This window comes from Pinus tabuliformis, chromosome 2_1 (assembly GCF_031772625.1).
Source record: "Pinus tabuliformis cultivar Carrire ecotype Pingquan chromosome 2_1, CPIR1, whole genome shotgun sequence".
In the NCBI taxonomy this organism is placed as follows: Eukaryota; Viridiplantae; Streptophyta; class Pinopsida; order Pinales; family Pinaceae; genus Pinus; species Pinus tabuliformis.
In genome coordinates, this window is record NC_142299.1 from 186,360,813 (window position 1) to 186,381,757 (window position 20,945).

The window sequence follows — 20,945 nt, forward strand, 5'->3', positions numbered from 1 at the left end:
ACAAAATTTGAATAGAAAGCAAATGGATCGTACCTTTCTGGCTACTTTCTTTCTCGAACTGATCTTCTCACACCTAGAGTTTGTGGCTCTTCATCTTTTGCTTTAGACTCTGATTCTTCCTCCTTTAGCTCAAACTTTATCTTCTCAGGTTCCTTTGGTAGGAATTCATGTTTAATAACATATTTCACCTCTCTAAACACCACATATTGGTTGTACACAACCTTCCTTGCTTTTGGGTTCCAAATCTTATAACCTTTTAAACCATCCTTATACCCAATAAAGATGCACCTTTCAGATTTACTATCCAAATTGGTTCTTTTCTCATTTGGAACATGTACATATGCATCACAGCCAAATACACTCAAATGTGAAAGAGATGGTTTTTACCAATCCATACCTCATGTGGACACTTATCCTCCAACGTTGATGAAGGTGGTCTATTAACTAGGTAACATGCAGTCTCCACTACCTCTACCCAGAATTCCTATCCTAACTCGACACCACTAAGCATGCTTCTTGCCTTTTCGATCAATGTCCTATTCATTCTTTTAACTCCATTTTGTTGAGGTGTGTATGGAGTAGTCTCTTGTCATGCTATACCACACTTCTTACAAAATTCTTCAAATTCCTTCTTGTAGAACTCTCCAACATTATCTTTCCTCAACACCTTTATCTTCTTCTTTATCTGGTTTTCCACCATAGTCTTAAATTCTTTAAACTTGTAAAAGACTTTAGATTTCTTCCTGAGGAAATATATCCATGTATTCCTTGAGAATTCATCTATAAATTATGCATTGTACACAAACTTACACAGTGATGGTGTAACACCCTCCTCCCACATCTACCCATGTAACCTGCCAACCAGGGTAAACATGCAATGAGAGGTTACTATGATTGGATTCAACCTCCTATGTGACCTTAAGGAAGTGGAATTGACGGAAACATAACATACAGTCATTCAACATCAGCTTCAGGAACCTCAGGAACCAATCCAACACTTTAGGATTATGCCAGCATCTCCAGGATTTGAGCCAATTTTTTAGGCCTAGAGCCCAGGTCACTGCCCAGAATGAAATGATGACTTAGGAGCAGTAAAAGAATGGATAAACAATGATGCAAAAGCAATAAGTTAAACAAGACCTTAATCAAATCCCTACTAGTCATGACAGGCATTTCGTCAAACATGTCGCAAGCATGTAATCTACAGGTGTAACCAAAATAATTAAACATATGGATCTTGTACTTATCTGAGAATCATTAAGATCCATTGTTCCCTCATGCCATTTGTTGCATTACCATCTATTAGGCTATATATATATTATCCATTCATTTACAAGTAAAAACATGTTGAGAACCATACATAGTTGTTCTCATAAAGCACACATATAACCATCATAATAACAACATAAATACTCATGAAAGTACAACAATATAGACCACATATAATCCGTGAAAATGCTCATAGAAATACAAGGTGAAATAACCTTTTATTGATGATGCAAAAACAAAACTTGGGATGGGACTTCCACGTTCCACCCAACCATAGAATGGATGAGCCAAATCTCTCTTCAACCATTCACCCCCTTGCCATATTCCAAGCATGAACATGGGACTCAAACCAAAAGAACTCAACCAGGGCATACCAAGGCTAAACCACCTCACCCCCATCAATAAAAACCAGGCTTTACCATAACCCATCCCGGATCACTAGGCCAACACAATGAACATATCACAACAGGATTTACCATGATCTCCACCCAATCACTCAGCCAAACAAGCATGGATTCCACCAGATTTCTCCACCTACACCGTGAGGAATTTTCATGTCTCTCAGGCTTTACAGCAATCCAAACCTGGATCACTAGGCCCTAAACTGAGACCTAATCTCTAGGCTTTACCGCATATCCCAAACCCGGGATTATGAGGTCCAAAGGAGAGCAAACCACCTCTTGGCTTTACCTTATATCTTTCCATTCGTCGGCAAGGATTCCTAGGCCCACCGAGGCAACACAATCATGGCTTTACTATAACCCACAGTCTGGCTCAGGGGTCACTAGGCCAGTGGCTTTACCATGATCCATAGTCTGGTTCAGGGACCACTAGGCCATGTGCTCTATCATTCGGAGATCCACCCCACTCAGCTTCGAATCCATCCGACAATCTAGCTCAACCAAAACATGAGAACCCCATCACACCATGGCTATCTAGAAATGGCAAGGATAGGCTGAAAAAACTATTACACCTGGAAAAACCCATGCCACAACAACAAAAGAACCATATGCAACACCATACATGCCAATACCATGCATGCCGAAAGTTCTTCCACTGCACCTTAACTTTGCTTGATTTCGAAGCATGAGCACCTTTTTCTGCAATATACACTAAGGCTCTAGCTGGCATTCTCCATCTAGTTCCACCTACAATATAGACCAGTCAATCACATGAACAACATCTTTAACATACTTCTTAAGCAATGATACATGGAAAACATCATGGAATTTCACTGTCGGAGGCAGTGCAAGTCGATAAGTTACTGGCCCAATCCTCTCAATGATACTGAAGGGTCCACAAAACCATTGTGCCAGCTTGGCACATGATCCAATCTGAAAGGATCTCTTATTCCATAACCTGGAACTCCTTGAACAACTTGTTCTTATTTGCATAGCTCTTGTGCATATCCTGTGTTGGTTTTAGGTTCTTCTTGATCACCTACATTTCCTATTCCATGTATTCCAACATATTTAGTCCAATCAATACCTTATTAATCGGATCACTCTAACTGATAGGAGTGTTACAACTATGCCCATACAATGCCTCAAAAGGAATCATCCTCAATGACTCCTGATAATCGTTGTTGTATGTGAACTCTACCAAGGAGAGATACTCTTCCCACTTTCATTGTTGATGCATCGCATACATCCTCAACATGTCCTCCAATATCCTGTTGACCCTCTCTGTCTATCCATATGTCTGCGGATGATAAGTCGTGCTGAAGGCCAACTCTATGCCCAAACCTGCAAATAACTCCTTCAAAAACTTGGAAATTAACTTCACATCCCTGTCTGACACAATCCTTTTTGAAACACCATGCAATCTAACCACATCTCTGATGAATACCTGTCCCACATCGCTAGCTAAGAATGTAGACTTCACTAGAATGAAGTGTGTAACCTTTGTTAACATGTTCACAATAACCATAATGGAATCATGTTGTCTCATTGTCTTCAGAAATGCTGTGACTCAAGCCCATGGAAATGACCTCCCACTTCCACTCTAGAATCGCAATCGGTTATAGCAGTCCACCTGGATGTTTACACTCTACCTTTACTCGCTGACAATTAAAACATATAGGCAAAAACTCTACTACATCCCTCTTTAGATTCTGCTAATAATAGAATTTCTTCATTGTAGTCAATGTCTTCTAATAACCTGGGTGACCTGAATACGATTTTGCATGAAACTCTCTCAATATCACCTTCTTGATCTCACTATTATCCGACACATATATCCTATCTCTGAATCTTACCAATCCATCCGATGTAAGACAATAATCCACACCCTGTGCACCTGCACCTGTACCATGACCTGTACCTGTACCATTACCCCGTACATGTACTTGTAGTATCACCTGTACATGTACCATGATCCATACATGTACATTTACTATCACCTGTACCTATACTAGCACCCTGCTGCAAATTGTTCACAATCTCCATATACCTAACATCCTTCTGACCTGCCTGCAAGATCTTATCTTATAAGTATGTCCCATAGGAGCTCATAGCTACCAAGTGATTTACCTGTACCCACCTGCTAAGAGCATCTGCCACCCTGTTCTCATCATCATTTTATGTACCTGATCTTGAAATCAAACTCATTGATCGTGGCCAACCACCTAGCCTGCTTGGCATTCAGATTTGGTTGGTCAAACAAGTACCTCAACCCAATATGATCACTCGTAAGTACAAACCTCTTGCCAAGAAGATAGTGCCTCCACATCTTCAATGCATGTACGATTGCTACTAACTCAAGGTCATGTGTCAGGTAGTTATGCTCATGCTCATTCAGCTTTCACAACTCATAGCATACCACCTTTCCATCCTGCATAAGGACTCCACCAAGTCCTCTCTTCAAAGCATTTGTACATACTACAAACTATTTGTCCGGATCTGCATTCTGTAGCATTGGTGCATGTGTCAACAAATGCTTAAGTTGCTCAAAGCTAGCCTCACACTCCTATGTCCATTCAAACTTCTTACCTTTCCTTTGCAATGATGTGATACAGATAAGTAATCTGCGAGAAGTTCTTGATGAACCTCTGATATTAGACTACCAAACCAATGAAATATCTCACCCCATCCACACTCTTAGGAGCTACCCACTCCATGATGGCTTATCTTCTTTAGATATATTGCAATGCCTTCCTTGGAGACCACATACCCCAAGTAATGTACCTCACTCTGAAAGAAACTACACTTGCTAAGCTTAGCATACAACTGATGCTCTCTCAACAACCTCAACACTACTACTAAATGCTCGACATGCTCTCCCTCATTTTTAGAATATACCAATATATCATCAATAAACACAATAACAAACTTATCCAAATACGAACTCAACATACTATTCATCAAGCACATTAGTTTGGAGCATTAGTTAAGCCAAATGGAACTACAACAAACTCATAATACCCATACCTGGTCTGGAAAGTGGCCTTGTAAATGTCCTCCACTTTGATGCATACATGATGGTATCCGGATCTCAATTCGATCTTTGAGAACACTACTGCTCCCTTCAGCTGATCGAACAAGTCATCAATCCTTGGCAAAGGGTGCCTGTTCTTGATAGTCACTTTGTTCAACTTCCTGTAGTCAATGCATAATCTGAGGGTACAATATCGGTGCACCCCAAGGTGATATAGTCAGCCTAATGTATCCTTTGTCCAACATTTCCTTCAACTGCAACTTTAACTCAATAAACTTAGGTGTGCTCATCTTGTAAGGTGTTTTTGATCTTGGAGATGCCCCTTGCACTAACTCAATAGAAATGTCTACCTCCCTGTGAGGTGGAAACTCTGTAATGTCCTCAAGAAATACATCTTGAAACTACTGCAAAACTAGGTACCTACTCAACACATCTGCATCCTCAACCTCCTTACCCTTATCACGAGAAATGTATACTGAAAATAACATGCACCCTTTCATGCGACTACGTTTTGCTTGCATATTTGTCACCATCCTAATTGACGTGGCTTTCTTCTTACCCTGTAAGACTCTTTGTTCCCCATTATCATCAACACACTCAATGGCTTTGTCATAACAGTCTACCTTGGTTCTATGAAGATACAACCAATCCATGCCGAACAACATATTGTATGATCCCAATGGTAATACATTTAAATGTGTTGTGGTAGGCATACCATTTAAATCAAATGCACAAGCTCTTACCTAATGATGAACTCGCTTCTTCGTACATGTAGCCAACTGCACTAACCAATATTTTGCATGTAATTCCTTACTCAAACCACACTTATCCACCAAGTCAGGACTGACATAGCTATAATTAGATCAAGGGTCAATCAAAATATAAATAAATTGATCACAAAGCTTACCATCCATCTCAATGATAGATGTCTAGTGTTCTACTGGCATGTTGTCCACTGCTGCATAGATACGAGGAAAGATCTGACCAACATCCCCAACAGTCTATGCCTCTAGTGCATTATATATCTGAGGCCTACCACCCTGATTTTGTGAACAATATATCTTAAGTTGTTCCTTTCCACATGTCCAACACTCCAACCAACCAGTACCAACACCTCTATGTTGTTGGTGCAACTCATGTCCCTATCTAGCTGCATTAAATCTCTTTTGCGGTGCCACTTTCTCTTTCTCATCTGCATGCTAAGGTCTTGTCCTCTTAGACAGCCATTTACCTTTACCATTGTCTTTTCCCTTCCATGCTTGCCGAGATTCATTATTACCCTTTGATTATTCATAGCAATGCTTCAGTTTCCCAATAACTTCTTCAAGTGACCGAGGCTCATCATACTCAATCTGATCTCTAAATGCTAATGGAAAACCACTGACAAATCATTGAACTTTAGCCTTCTCATTAGTAAGATACGATACATACCTCAATAGCTCCAAAAACTTGGTCATGTACTCTTAATCTGTCATTGATCCCATCTTTACCTCATAGAATTATTTGGCCTTATTGTCGTGGTACCTCTCTGACAAGTACTTCTTCCTTAAAATCCTCTTGAACTCCCTCCAACTCAAGTCATCTATCTTGATGTCTCTGACTCGCTCAACATATTCCCACCAAATGTTGGCTTTACCTTTCAAGATGAAGATCTCTACTATGACCTTCATGTTATCCATGTAATCATGCAACTCAAAGAATTTTTTCATCCCAAGTATCCAAGCCTTTGCATCTTCCGGCTTCTTCACATCTCCATCAAAAGTAGGTGGCTTCGCTTTCTTAAACTCATCTGGCAAGTATCCCCTATCATTCCTCTTGTAAGGATGATAGCGATGACGATCATGATGTCTATCAGAACCAGAACTAGAATAGTACCTATACTCATTACCTTTCCTATCTGTAGTATCCAACAACCTGCCATCTCTCACCATGTCAAATATCTGACCCGTGTCCACCATGAGACCTACTGTCATATGCCCCATTAGTTCTATCCTCATGTCCATGGCTGATCTGAAGCGGCCCTTGTCATTGCAAGTCTGACAAACTCTGAAGAAGTATAACATTAACCTTTGCTTGTTTCTCTTGTGCATGTATGATCCGATCATTATCTGCCTTACAACTCCTTATCTCTTCCTTCAAGCTTCTCAATGTATCTGCCAAATCAGAAGAGTGCCCTACACCACACTGCTCATCTGATTCATAGGAAGATTCTATGTAGTCTACCACCTTGCTAGCCATTTGATCTCTTTCCTGAAATGCATAATATGTCAGATAAACCAATTCATAGCAACCAACGTACCTTAGTGTAATTCAGGGAGGATACCTTGTCTACAAGATCAACAAATCAACGTGATACATGTATATCATAAACATAACAACATATAGACATACGCAAATAAATGTATCAACACATAAAAATCACTCTAGTTAGGGTCCAGTCATCAATGGAAGGCCATATCAACAATGCATGTTATGACCTCATGTGATCTGAATTTAAATAGGAACGCAACAAATTACAGAAATAACCAAAAATACAAAGATGCAGCAGAAATAATACTTCATTTCATTAATGTAAAATACTGAAATATGCTTACAAACAGAAATGGAAATAAACCAGCTAGGGCGATGGTAGCTTATCTCTAAGAAGAGATGTGGTGGCTACATGCCTCTGAATTGTCTTACAATGAGGCTCGAAGGCCTATTTATTGTTGAGAAACAATGTAAAACCCTAAACATCCAAAAACCTAACCCTAGGAGATGAAGCGCCAAACTATGGGCCCCGTTTTGGGTAAATTGGTACATCAACTTCCCAATTTCATAACTTTGGCATACAATCTCTATTTGACGTGCACAATGCCTCGTTATAAATATCTATCCGAGGACTCTAACTTTGGGATGAGCAACATCGGTCAATGGACCCATGTTGCTCCCAGGTTTCCCAAAAAACGTCGTTTAGGGCCTCAAAACGACTCCGGAAGTTCAAGACCTGAAAAACTGCTAAAAATAGTAATTTGTGCTACAATTAAGGAAACTGAAAGAGACAGTTGTGGGGGTCCAAGTGGGATAGGTGGGTGGCCACCAGCATCCACCTGGATCATTCCTCCCCCCTTAGGAAGAAATGGTTCCCATTGCGTTGAGTTCCTCCATGAGATGAGGAAACTTCTGCTGAACTTGGTCCCTGGTGAGTTGTTCTGCAACCTTTGATGTGTCCAGTAATGGTGGGAAGCATGATCGAGGGTTGTCCACATTGAACACTCGGTGCAAGCAAAGGAATGGGGGAATGATGTTCTCCAAAGCATTTTTCCCACAACCTTGGTAATGGTGTAAGGACCATATCAGAGTGGTCTAAGCTTTTTATGGGCTCTTATAAGGCGTTCTTTCTGCAGAGGTAACCATACTTTATCGCCCACTTGAAGCTTGTGTGGTACCTGACGCTGATCATGTCACTACTTGTACTTGGCATTTTCCAGAATGGAGCAGTGATATATTGACATATTGGATAAAGGTGCTCTAGGAGTCATATCGAATGAATGCTTGACCTGACAGTGCAATGGTACCCCTGTGGGTGAGGAGAAGATGTTCCTGTATTCTTTCATGACCGTATCCATCTGTTGTTGCTGCGACATGGAGGAACCCTTCACGGGGGTCATGGATGTGGCAATGATCTTCCCCTTACTTTGGGAGCGAACCAGACAGAAAATGAATTTCCTAGTCTGGGAGATGATCTTGCTACATTTCTTAGCAGAGATCAAAGAGGTGGCGGTAGGTGGGGCTACCTCCGTTATCCTGTATAATGAATTACCCAAAGAAATAATAACATTACGAGGCCTTGACTCATACACAACATGTCGCCTCCACAAGTATGGTTGGCCTAATAATACATCGCAAACATCAAGAGGTGCAACATCACACAATACCTCATATGTGACGGGCTTGATGTTGTAGGGAAGGTGGCACTGTTGGCGGACTCGGAGATCTCGCCCTTGGTGAAGCCCCCGATGTTGTACGGCTGCAGGTGTGGTGTGGTCAGTAGGCCCAGTCGCTTCAGGACCTCTGTTGAAATGAGGTTCTTTTGGCTCCCACTGTCAACAATGAATTACAGCGGCAAACCCTTCACCCACATCTGTGAGTGGAAAAGACGCTCCCCCTCCTCTGGATCTTCGGGCTCATTCTTTACGACCTTGGCGCTGGCAACAATGGTGCTGGGCTCTACATCAATGATTTTCTTCCCTTTGTCATTCCCCTTGTCGGGTTCTAACTCACGGTTGAAACATGCATCTGATTCTGAAGCCTTCAACTCAACCACCAACAATTGCTTGGTCTGACACTCACTTGTGTTATGAGTGGGGCTCTTATGGAACTCACACCAATTTCCTGTGTCCTTCTTTGACTTCGTGGTGTTGTTCTTTTCTTGTGGCTTCGACGAGTTGCCTTGGGTCACCCCGCCTTGGCTTCGTTCTTTTTTCTTCGGATTCGCAGACCCAAAGTCTCAGTTCTTTTGTTTAAACTTCTGCTCAATCTTGACAGCGTATTGGTATGTCGTGCCAAGCGAGGAGATGTTTAGAAACTCCATCTCATCCTGTATGTATCTATGTAGGTAGCCGCGGTATTTGAGTACCAAATGCATCTCAGAATCCTTGATACCCAACTTTGTGCGAAGGGTATGAAAAATATTTGTGAACTCCGACACATCTTGGTCCCTTCCCTGCCGCAGCATGGTCCATTTTATGTATTTATCCTCATAGCTTTTGACAGCGTATTATTGCTCCTTAATGGCATCCCGGAACGAATTCCAAGAGAGTGAGGTTGAAAATAGTGAGCCCGTACTTTTATCCTTCTACTTGCAGTATGTTTCCCACCAGTCCTTGACGTGGGAGGCTGCTTTGAGAAGCGCAAAAGTGATCTTTTCCCAGCTGGAAAAATCATGAACAGAAAAATACCCTTCTATCAGATTTAACCATTTATCTATAACATCTGCATCTATTTGACCCTCGAATTTTCAAAGTTAACTTGTACCTTAAAAGGTGTGGCGTTTCCAGACTAGATGCGTTTCCCATGGGTAGCCACTGAAGGATCTGGGCAAAGTTGTCCATCATCGCGATCCTTTGTCACTTGAGGGCTTCTTCGAGAAAGATTTTGATAGGATCCTGCCCCCTCATCTTTTTTTTCATCCGCCATGGGAGGCCGTCGGGATTTGCGAGGCTGGTCTTGCAAAGGTTCGACCAGTTCAAGCCCTAATTCCTTATATACCGACCTCGTTGGGGACATGCAAAGAAAAATAGAGAAAGAGCAGACCGCTCTGATAACACTGATTCGGATTTAAATAGGAATGCAACAAATTATAGAAATAACCATAAATACAAAGATGCATCATAAATAATACTTCATTTCATTAATGTAAAATACTGAAATATGCTTACAAAAAGAAAATGAAATAAACTAGCTAGGGCGATGGTAGCTTATCTCTTAGAAGGGATATGGTGGCTGCATGCCTCTGAACTGTCTTACAATGAGGCTCGAAGGCCTATTTATTGTTGAGAAACAATGGAAAACCCTAAACATCCAAAAACCTAACCCTAGGAGATGAAGTGCCAAACTATGGGCCCCGTTTTGGGTAAATTGGTACATCAACTTCCCAGGGTTGTAACTTTGCCATACAATCTCCGTTTGATGCGCACAATACCTCGTTAGAAATATGTATCCAAGGACTACAATTTTTGGATGAGAAACATTAGTCCATCGACACATGTTGCTCCCAGTTTTCCCAAAAAATGTCGTTTAGGGTCTCAAAACAGCTCTGGAAGTTCAGGACCTAAAAATTTGCTAAAAATAGTAAATTATGCTATAATTAAGGAAACTGAAAAACTGAAAGAGACAATTGTGGGGGTCCAAGTGGGATAGGTGGGTGGCCACCAGCATCCACCTAGATCATCATCCATGACAACCAGCATTACTCCATTGTACACATTTCCACATGCAACCATCAACATGCATAAGCAATGCCTGATGAACTACACATATGCATGTAGTCGAGCATAACCGATCAATCCTTGTAACCATCTTATAAGATTGATACATGTAATCAAAACTACAAGGTTGTAGCCTAACATACAAGGATGTAAGTAGGCGACATAAAATCAACAAGTAAGTGACATGTAACAATATGTAACAAGTCATATACCCATGACGATGCATTCCACAAAATCAATCATCAAGTTCCTTATGAAAACCTTACTACCATCATGATCAACATCAAGAAATGAAAAAAACACATGGAATGCAAGTGTAGGAGACACATGCAACTGACATGAATACATGACCAACACACATCGCCCATCTAGTTCGAGGGGTGAACCATGCTCTGATACCACTCTGTAACACCCTCCTCCCACATCTACCAAAGTAACCTGCCAACCAGGGTAAACATGCGATAAGAGGCCATTATGATTGGATTTTACCTCCTATAAAACCCACTTTTATAATGTTTGCAATGTGACTTACTTTTTCAACTCTGTTTTTTGGGCAGTTTATTTTATTTGTGCCTTTGATGAACTGAATGACTTGATTTTTTGTTTGCCTTGCAAGGGATGGAGCTGTTGAAGCTTGGAAAGGTGACCAGGGTTGCCACTGAAGAGATTTAAAAATAAGAGAACTAAAATTACATGAATTTATACAACAAAACCTAAAATACTCTGTTTTTCCTCAAAACAGGATTTTGAGGAAAAATACATTTCTGAGCATGAGATTATGAATTTTATTGGTACTGGAACTTTATTCAACCTCCTCATGCACCTGTTGGTTGTTATTGGACATTTTGAAGACCATTTTGATGAAACCCTAGACCTAATGAAACTGAAACCCTAGAAATGACTCTTGCAAATTTAAAGACAAAAAGTGACTACAGATAACCTTGATGAATGGAAATGGGCTAGCAGGTAAAGGACATGAGGGAAAATGTGCAACAAGCCACAACCGTCAGATGATCCATGCTCCTAATGGAATGCAGCTGACTGAGCAAGACACCTAATATGCAATGCAACAAGAGAATTTGATCTCGGACAGAGGGATGAAGATACCGACACTAACAGCAAGCATGTAATCTATAGGTGTAACCAATGAAATTAAACATAGGGATTTTGTACTTATCTGAGAATCACTAAGAACTGTTGTTCCCTCATGCCATTTGTTGCATTACCATCTATTAAGCCATAGATACATTATCCATTCATTTACAAGCAAAAACATGTTGAAAGCCATACATAGCTATTGTCATAAAAACACACATATAACTAGCATAATAACAACATAAATACTCATGAAAGTACATCCATATAGACCGCATATAATCCGTCAGAATGCTCATAGAAATACAAGGAGAAATAACCTTTCATTAATGATGCAAAAACCGAACCTGGGATGGGACTTCCACGTTCTACCCGAGCATAAAATGGTTGAACCAAATCTCTCTTCAACAATTCACCCCTGTGCCATATTCCAAGCATGAATGTGGGACTCAAACCAAAAGAACTCAACCAGGGCATACCAATGTTAGGATATTCTAACACATAGGAAATAATTAAGTACAACTTGGTCTAGTGTATAGTTAGGTAAAGTGTGTTTCTTTAGTATGTACTTTTTGTAACTTATAATCCAAGGTCACGATATGTTCTAGATATGAAGTGATCTGACAGTTCATTCTCTCCTCAATATTACTGACACTTGATCTATTGCTTAACACCCGATTGGTCCATTATCTCTATTTAAAGAGCATGGAGGGTCATTTGTTAGGGGACCATTCATGAGATAATATTATGTAAATTTTCTTTCTTTTACATTAATAAATTGCCTTAAGTGCTCGCGTTGGCTCAGGTCGTGGACTGTTTCCCTCTTTGAGGGTTTTAACCACGTCAAGAATACTGATGCACTGATATGTGATCTGTTTGTGAGTAGTTTCCTTTGGTTTTCTATCTAAGGAACTTACCCTGTACATTCCTGCATGGTATCGAAACTATTCGAGGGCCGAATCTGTTGGTGATCCAAATCTAAAGCTGGTACAACTGCATCCGACTGTCGCTTCCTAGATCTACTATTTTTTACCACTTTCGAGCTGAGATGACTGCTCTATTATGTTAGAAGGATTTGTTCCAGTTGTAGGAATTTACAGGGTAAGTTCCTCAGACAGAACACCAAAGGACACCGCTCACAACCAGATCACAGATCAATACACCAGTATTTTTGACGTGGTTTAAACCCTCAAAGAGGGAAATAGTCCACGGCCTGAGCCAACATGGCCACTTCAGGCAATTTATTAATAAAAGAATGAAAATTTACATAAGCTTCTCTCATAGACGGATTACCCTACAAATGACCCTCCATGCGCTTTAAATAGAAATCATGGACCAATCGGGTGTCAAGCCACGGATCAAGTGTCTGTAATACCGAGGAGAGAATGAACCGTCGGATCACTACATATCGTGACCGTCGGATTGTAAGTTACAAAATGTACATAGTAAAGAAACACACTTTACCTAACCCTATACTAGACCAAGTTGTACTTAACTATTTCCTATGTGTCGGAATATCCTAACATCCCCCCTTAAGGACAACTTGGGATAGGATTGAAGGATTTACAAATATGACACAATAGGAGAAGGAATGAGGCACTAGAGCCTATCCCCCCTTAGTGACAACTTCCTGAACTCCAACCATAAATCGAAGTTTAGTGAACTTTGCCTCTGTGAGAGCCTTTGTGAAGATGTCTGCAACTTGATCATCTGTTGAACAATATTGCACTTCAAGAACATGGTCGTGAATGAGCTTTCTGATGAAGTGCATGTACAGTTCAATGTGTTTGCTGCGCTGATGTTGGACTGGATCTTTGCATAGTTGAATGGCACTTTGATTATCACACCAAAGTGTAGTCGGATGCTGCTGCTGAAATCCAAACTCTGGCAGGATCTGACGAAGCCACAAGGCTTCCTTACTAGCTTCTACGGCACCACGATACTCTGCTTCTGCTGATGAAAGAGAAATGGCACCTTGTTTCTTGCAAGCCCATGTAATAGGTCCTGAACCAAGAGTGAACACATAACCGGCAGTAGACTTCCGATCATCAGGGTCACCAGCCCAATCAGAATCAGTGAAACCAACCAATAGAGGAGCTGCTTCGGCACTATAATGAATCCCAAACTGAACTGTACCTCGAACATAACGAAGTATTATTTTAGCTTCTTTCCAATGAATTTCACGTGGTTTTTGCATAAACCGAGCAACAAGGCCAACAGCAAAGGAAAGGTCAGGCCGAGTATGGGTTAGATATAAAAGTTTTCCTACAAGTTGACGGTATAAGGTAGCATCAACTTCAGGAGAAGTACAAGTGACTGAAAGTTTGACTCCAGACTGGAAGGGAGAAGGGGCTGTCTTACAGTCTTCCATGTGAAAATGGCGTAGAATATCACAGGCATACTTGGACTGGGAAAGGGAAATACCCTCCTTGGATTGCAAGACTTGAAGACCGAGAAAATAATGTAAGTGTCCTAAGTCTGTCATTTCAAATTTCTTTTTAAGGCTGGACTTCACATGGTTTATAAGGTTGGGATCACTACCGGTAAGGATAATATCATCAACATAAAGAACAAGAATGATAAGAGACTTGCCCACTTTCTTGGTGTAGACAGTATTGTCAGAATGACACCTAGAAAAGCCAGATTCTAAAAGAAAGCTATCCATTTTGGCATACCAAGCTCGAGGATCTTGCTTGAGACCATAAAGGGATTTCTTAAGCCGACATACAAGGCTGGAGTCTTTTTTTATGAAGCCAATGGGTTGTTCCATGTAGATTTCTTCATGCAAGTCCCCATGCAAGAAGGCAGATTTAACATCCATCTTATGGACTTCCCATTTGAACGAGGCAGCAAGGGAAAGAACAAGGCGGATAGAGTTCATTTTGGCAACAGGGGAGAAGGTTTCAGTGTAGTCAATGCCTTCAACCTGTGAAAAACCTTTAGTAACAAGACGAGCTTTATGTTTATCAACTTTCCCATCTGGTCCATACTTGGTTCTGTAAACCCATTTGCATCTAACAAGTTTTCGTCCCTTTGGTAGAGGAACAAGATCCTATGTATCATTTGCCAATAATGAATGATATTCTTCATTCATAGCTGCTTCCCAATCTAGATGGCCTGAAGCTTCTGCAAAGGTGTCAGGATCATAATTTACTGGAGCTTGAGCCAGTAAAGAAGAGGCTTTGTCAAACTGAGAACGTGTGCGTCGCTAATCTGTAGGATCACCAGCAAGATCACCTGCTGCATCTCGAGTAGCACGAACCCATTTTGGAAGCTGAGGAGCTAAAGGAGGATCCTGAGATGGTGGGGGAGGATTGTCATCCTCACTTTCATCATCTGAAGAAGAAATGTTTTCAAAAGTAGAAGAGATAGGGAGAGGTGGCACATCCGTCGGACTAGGCTCGCAGGCCGATATATTTTCATCAAATTTTACATCTCTTCTAATGATAACATTTTTGGACTTAAATGGAATAAGTCTATAGCCTTTGACATCTTCAGAATATCCAACAAAAGTACATTTTTCACTCTTAGGTTCTAAAGCTTTATGCTTTTCATCTGGAATATGGGCCCACGCTTCACTTCCAAAAACACGAAAGTGACTTACATCTGGTTTGATTGAGCTCCATGCTTCTTCTGGAGTGATATTCTTTAAAGCCTTAGTAGGAGTGTGATTTATTATGTAATTTGCACAGTTAATTGCTTCTGCCCAAAAACTAAGACCAAGTCCTTTAGATTGTAGCATGCAATTAGCCATTTCCTTTAAGGTGCGATTCTTCCTTTCAGCTACACCATTTTGTTGTGGAGTATATGGAACAGTATGTTGCATTTGAATTCCATTCTCAGTGCAAAAGTTGATGAATGTGTTTTTAACATATTCTCCGCCATTATCAGATCTTAGCTTAAGAATTTGATGTCCAGATTGTTTTTCAACAAAGGCCTTGAAGGCCAAAAATGTGTTAAATACTTCACTCTTGAGTTTTAAGAAGTATACCCAAGTGCGTTTGGAGAAATCATCAATGAAAGTTAAGAAATACTTGCAGCCAGAGAATGAAACAACTGGAAGTGAACCACATAAATCACTATGCACAAGTTGTAAAGGGGTTGAGGCGTGCCAAGAGGCACGTTTTTCAAAACTGTCCCGATGATGTTTTCCGAGTACACATCCGGAACAAACATCATCTCTGCAAGATACCATAGGAAGACCTGTCACCATATTTTCTTTACATAGATGCTGAAGGGAGCGATAGTTTAAGTGACCAAATCGCTCATGCCAAAGTTTGCTCACTTCATCCTTATGAGCAACAAATACTGAGGGAAGATTTGATGACCCAAAGTTGTGAAACTTATACAACCTTGTAGAATCATCAGCAATGCCAGTAGCTAAAATCTGTTTAGGATCTCTTAGGTCCTTGATTACAACATCATGAGGTGAAAATTCAACGATTTTACCTTCACCTGAATGAGTTATCTGATATACAGATAGAAGGTTGCAGGATAAGGTTGGAACGCATAATACATTATTAAATTGACCATTGTCTAGATGAACAGTTCCAGTCCCTACAACATTAAGAGATCTATCATCACCAACATATATATTTTTGGTGTTACAATCATTTAAAGAAGAAAACATGGCTTTGTTTTTGGCCATGTGATAAGAAGCTCCAGAATCAATGAGCCACTCATGAGAATGAGAAGAAGAAGATATATTTAATGCATAACCAGACCGAGATGATTGACAACCACATGCAGAAAGTGTCATTCCTGAAGATGAAGTTGAAGGTGAAGAATGCTCCAAATGGATGTTATGTTTCTTCATCGCTGCTTCCAAGGCTTCCATCTTCTTAAAGCATTTGGATTCTAAGTGGCCATCTCGATTACAAAAGTTGCAATGTCTATCAGTATTCTTCCATTTGTTTTTATTTGTCTTATCATTTTGTTGAAATGATTTTTCATTTTGAGGCTGAGATTGCTTAGGACCCTTGTTTGGTTTAGGACCATTCTTTTTAGGATATGACTTCTTAGGATTTTTTGAATTTGGTTGTTGTTGGGCAGCTAACGCTTTCTTGGAAGAGTTTCCAAGATTAAGAAGACCAAGGTGTAAGAGTTTTTCTTGTTCTCTTATTAAAGAATCACAAAAAGAGTCAAAGGAAGGGGACTTGTAGTTTGTTCCTTGAGAAATGAAGGCTTCTCTTGTAGAATGGAAGGTGGAAACAAACACAGAGTAGGTTGGTCCCAACTTAGTAAGAATGGAATAGATAAGGTTACTATCTTCTTTCTTAACCTTAACACCTTCCAAGAGATATCTAAGGGTCTTGAACTTGGACAAGAAATCTTCAATGCAAGAAAAATTATTAGGGTCCAATGTAAGCAACTCATTTTCAAGTTGATGGGCTCTAAGTTCATTTTTAATCCCAAAAATTTTATTGATTTGTTTCATTGCTTCATTAGGAGTATCAAGTTCTACAATATGGAATCTAAGATCTGGAGAAATATACATCCCTATCAATCCACGTGCTTGATCTTGCCTATTTTCCCATTTAGCAGCCTTATCTTCATCCTTCGGCTTCTTTTCTTGGCCTGAGGCTATTCTGTAGAGACCTTTACTTCTAGGTAAATCCTCAATGTAGGACAACCATTGGAAGTAGTTGGTGCTGTCAAGGGTAACTTGGTATTGACTTTCCATTTCAATGGAAACTGAAGCTAAAGATGCTGAAACTAAGTGTTCCAATGGATAGATCTCGAAAAATTAGGCTGTTTCAAAAAAAAACGGTTCTGAAAACGGCTTCCGGATGAAGAAGTTATGGCTTTTTGAAAAAAAATTGATGAAGTCGCCGACGAAGTGCGGGAATGTGCGGAAATGAAAAATCCGCCCCCAAAAAAATGGAGATTTGAACCCAAGACCTCTACTCTCTTAAAATAGCTTTGAACCAATTGAGCTATACAAAAAATTTGAGAGAGAGAGAGAGAGGGGGGGGGGTTGATGCTTTGGGTTGCGTGCTTGCTTTGAGAAAGCTCTTTTTCCCTACAAAACAAAAAACACAAAACCCAACACGGACATGCAAAGAAAACGAACCTTACGGCTCGAAGTTAGCTTTAGCCGAAAACTAAATATTTTCCTCAATGTTTCTGATTTTCCGAGATCACACTAAGGCGCAGGGAAAAGAGCATACGCATGAGAAAAATCCTTCCTTTCTATTTCTGATTTGCCCAGATCGCATAGAGTCGCAGGGAAAATAGCATACGCAGAAATGAAAGGTATAGATCCGGTAATAAAAAAAAGCTAAATAAACCGAAACCGAAATAAACAGAGAGAAAATAACTGTAAACTGCAAATAAACACTATATACCTCCAGATCTTAAAAATGACGCAGCTAGGGCTACCTGAAACCTTTTCACGTGAAACGAAAGGGGTTCCTCACTGGAACAAATTCTCCCAACACAATAGAGCAGTCCTCTCGGCCCAAAAATAGTCAGAAATAGTAGATCTGGGAAACAATAGTCGGATGCAGTTCTACCGGCTTCAGATTTGGATCACCAACGGACGCGGCCCTCAAATAGCTCTGATACCATGTAGGAATTTACAGGGTAAGTTCCTCAGACAGAACACCAAAGGACACCGCTCACAACCAGATCGCAGATCAATACACCAGTATTTTTGACGTGGTTAAAACCCTCAAAGAGGGAAACAATCCACGGCCTGAGCCAACGCGGCCACTTCAGGCAATTTATTAATAAAAGAATGAAAATTTACATAAGCTTCTCTCATAGACGGATTACCCTACAAATGACCCTCCATGCGCTTTAAATAGAAATCATGGACCAATCGGGTGTCAAGCCACGGATCAAGTGTCTGTAATACCGAGGAGAGAATGAACCGTCGGATCACTACATATCGTGACCGTCGGATTGTAAGTTACAAAATGTACATAGTAAAGAAACACACTTTACCTAACCCTATACTAGACCAAGTTGTACTTAACTATTTCCTATGTGTCGAAATATCCTAACACCAGTGAGGAACCCCTTTCGTTTCACGCGAAAAGGTTTCCGGTAGCCCTAGCTAGATCATTTTTAAGATCTTGAGGTATACCGTCTTTGTTTGCAATTTTAGTTATTTATCTCTATGTTTATTTCGGTTTATTTATCTCTCTATTTTTTATTCCTATATATATACCTTTCATTCAGCGTATTATCTTTGCCCCACGAATCTGTGCGATCTGGGCAAACCATATACAGAAATAAATATTTTTTCTCATTTGTATGCTCTTTTCCATCACACCTTAGTGTGATCCTGGAAAATCAGAAACATTGAGGAAAGTATATAGTTTCTGACCAAATCTAACTTTAAGGCATAAGGCTTGGATTACTTTTGCTTGTTTGTTTTGGTTTGTGTGTGTTTTTTTTGTTTTGTAGGCAAAAAGGGTTTTTGAAGCAAGCACGCACTCAAAAGCTTAAGTGTGCAAAAAAAAAATCCCTTCCTCTTTTCCAAAATTACTAACCTTTTAAACTAGCTCACTTGGTCTAAAGTTACTTTATGAGAATAGAGGTCTTGGGTTCAAGTCTTTCTTTTTGTTGAGTTACTTTTTCAAAAAACACATGTAACTTAAGTTTTAAAGCTACTTTATGTAAAACTATTCTGACCCATTATAAAAAGTGAGTCACTTTATCTTTTATTTAATTTACAATTTAGTGGATAGTTCAGAAAGTACCATTGTAAAAGTGACTTTCACTTATTTATAAAAGTGAGTCACACAAAGTAATTTTTTTTTTATAGTGAGCTAATTAGATTAAGTTTAGAAAGGGGAGGGAGGTTTTTTTTAAATATAACATTATCATTCACGTGGTTCGCCAGCATCTTCAACAACTTTCCTTCAAAAAGCCATAACTTCTTCATTCAGAAGTCGTTTTCAGAGCCGTTATTTTTTAATCAGACCATTTTTCCGAGATATTTCCATTGGAACACTTATTTTCAGCATCTACAGCTTCATTTTCTTTTAAAATGGAAATTCCATGCCTAGTTATTCTTGACAGCACCAACTACTTCCAATGGCTATCCTACATTGTGGATTTACTTAGAAGTAAAGGTCTTTTTAGAATAGCCTCGAGCCAAGAGTCTAAACCTAAAGATGAAGATAAGTAAGCCAAATGGGAAAATAAGCAAGATCAAGTACGTGGGTTGATAGGGATGTCTATTCTCATGACCTTAAATTCCATATCGCATAAATCGATACCCCCAATGAAGCAATGAAACAGCTCAATAAATTTTTTGGAATTAAAAATGAAATTAGAGCCCATCAACTCGAAAATGAGTTGATTACGTTGGACCCCAATAATTTTTCTTCCATTGAATATTTTTTGTCCAAGTTCAAGACCCTTAGACTTCTCTTGGAAGGTGTTAAAGTTGAGAAAAAAGATAGTAGCCTTATCTATTCCATTCTTACTAGGTTATGACCAGTCTACTCTATGTTTGTTTCCACCTTCTATTCTACTAGAGAAGCCTTTGTTTCTCAAGGACAAGCCTACAAGTCCCCCTCTTTTGATGCCTTTTGTGATTGTTTAATAAGAGAACAAGAAAAACTCTTACACCTTGGTCTTCTTCATACTGGAAACTCTTCTAAGAAAGCCTTAGCAACCCAGCAACAACTAAATTCAAAGAATCCTAAAAAGAATGGTCATAAACCAAGCAATGGGCCTAATCCATTTCAGTCTCAAAATTAAAAATCAACTCAACTAAATGATAATGCAACTAAAACAAAGGGAAGAAGACAGATATACATTGCAACTTTTGTAATCGTGATGGCCACTTAGAATCCAAATGCTTTAAGAAGATGGAATCCTTGGAAGCAACAATGAAGAAGCATAACATCCATTTGGAACACTCTTCAACTTCAACTTCATCTTCAGGAATAACACTTTTTGCATGTGGTTGTCAAGCATCTCGGTATAGTTATGCACTAAATGTATCTTCTTCTTCTCATTCTCATGAGTGGCTAATTGATTTTGGAGCTTCTTATCACATGGCAAAAAACAAAGCCATGTTTTCTTCTTTAAATGATTGTAACACCAAAAATATATATGTTGGTGATGATAGCTCCCTTAGTGTTGTAGAGATTGGAACTATTCATCTATACAATGGTCAATTTAATGATGCATTATGTGTTCCTACCTTATCCTGCA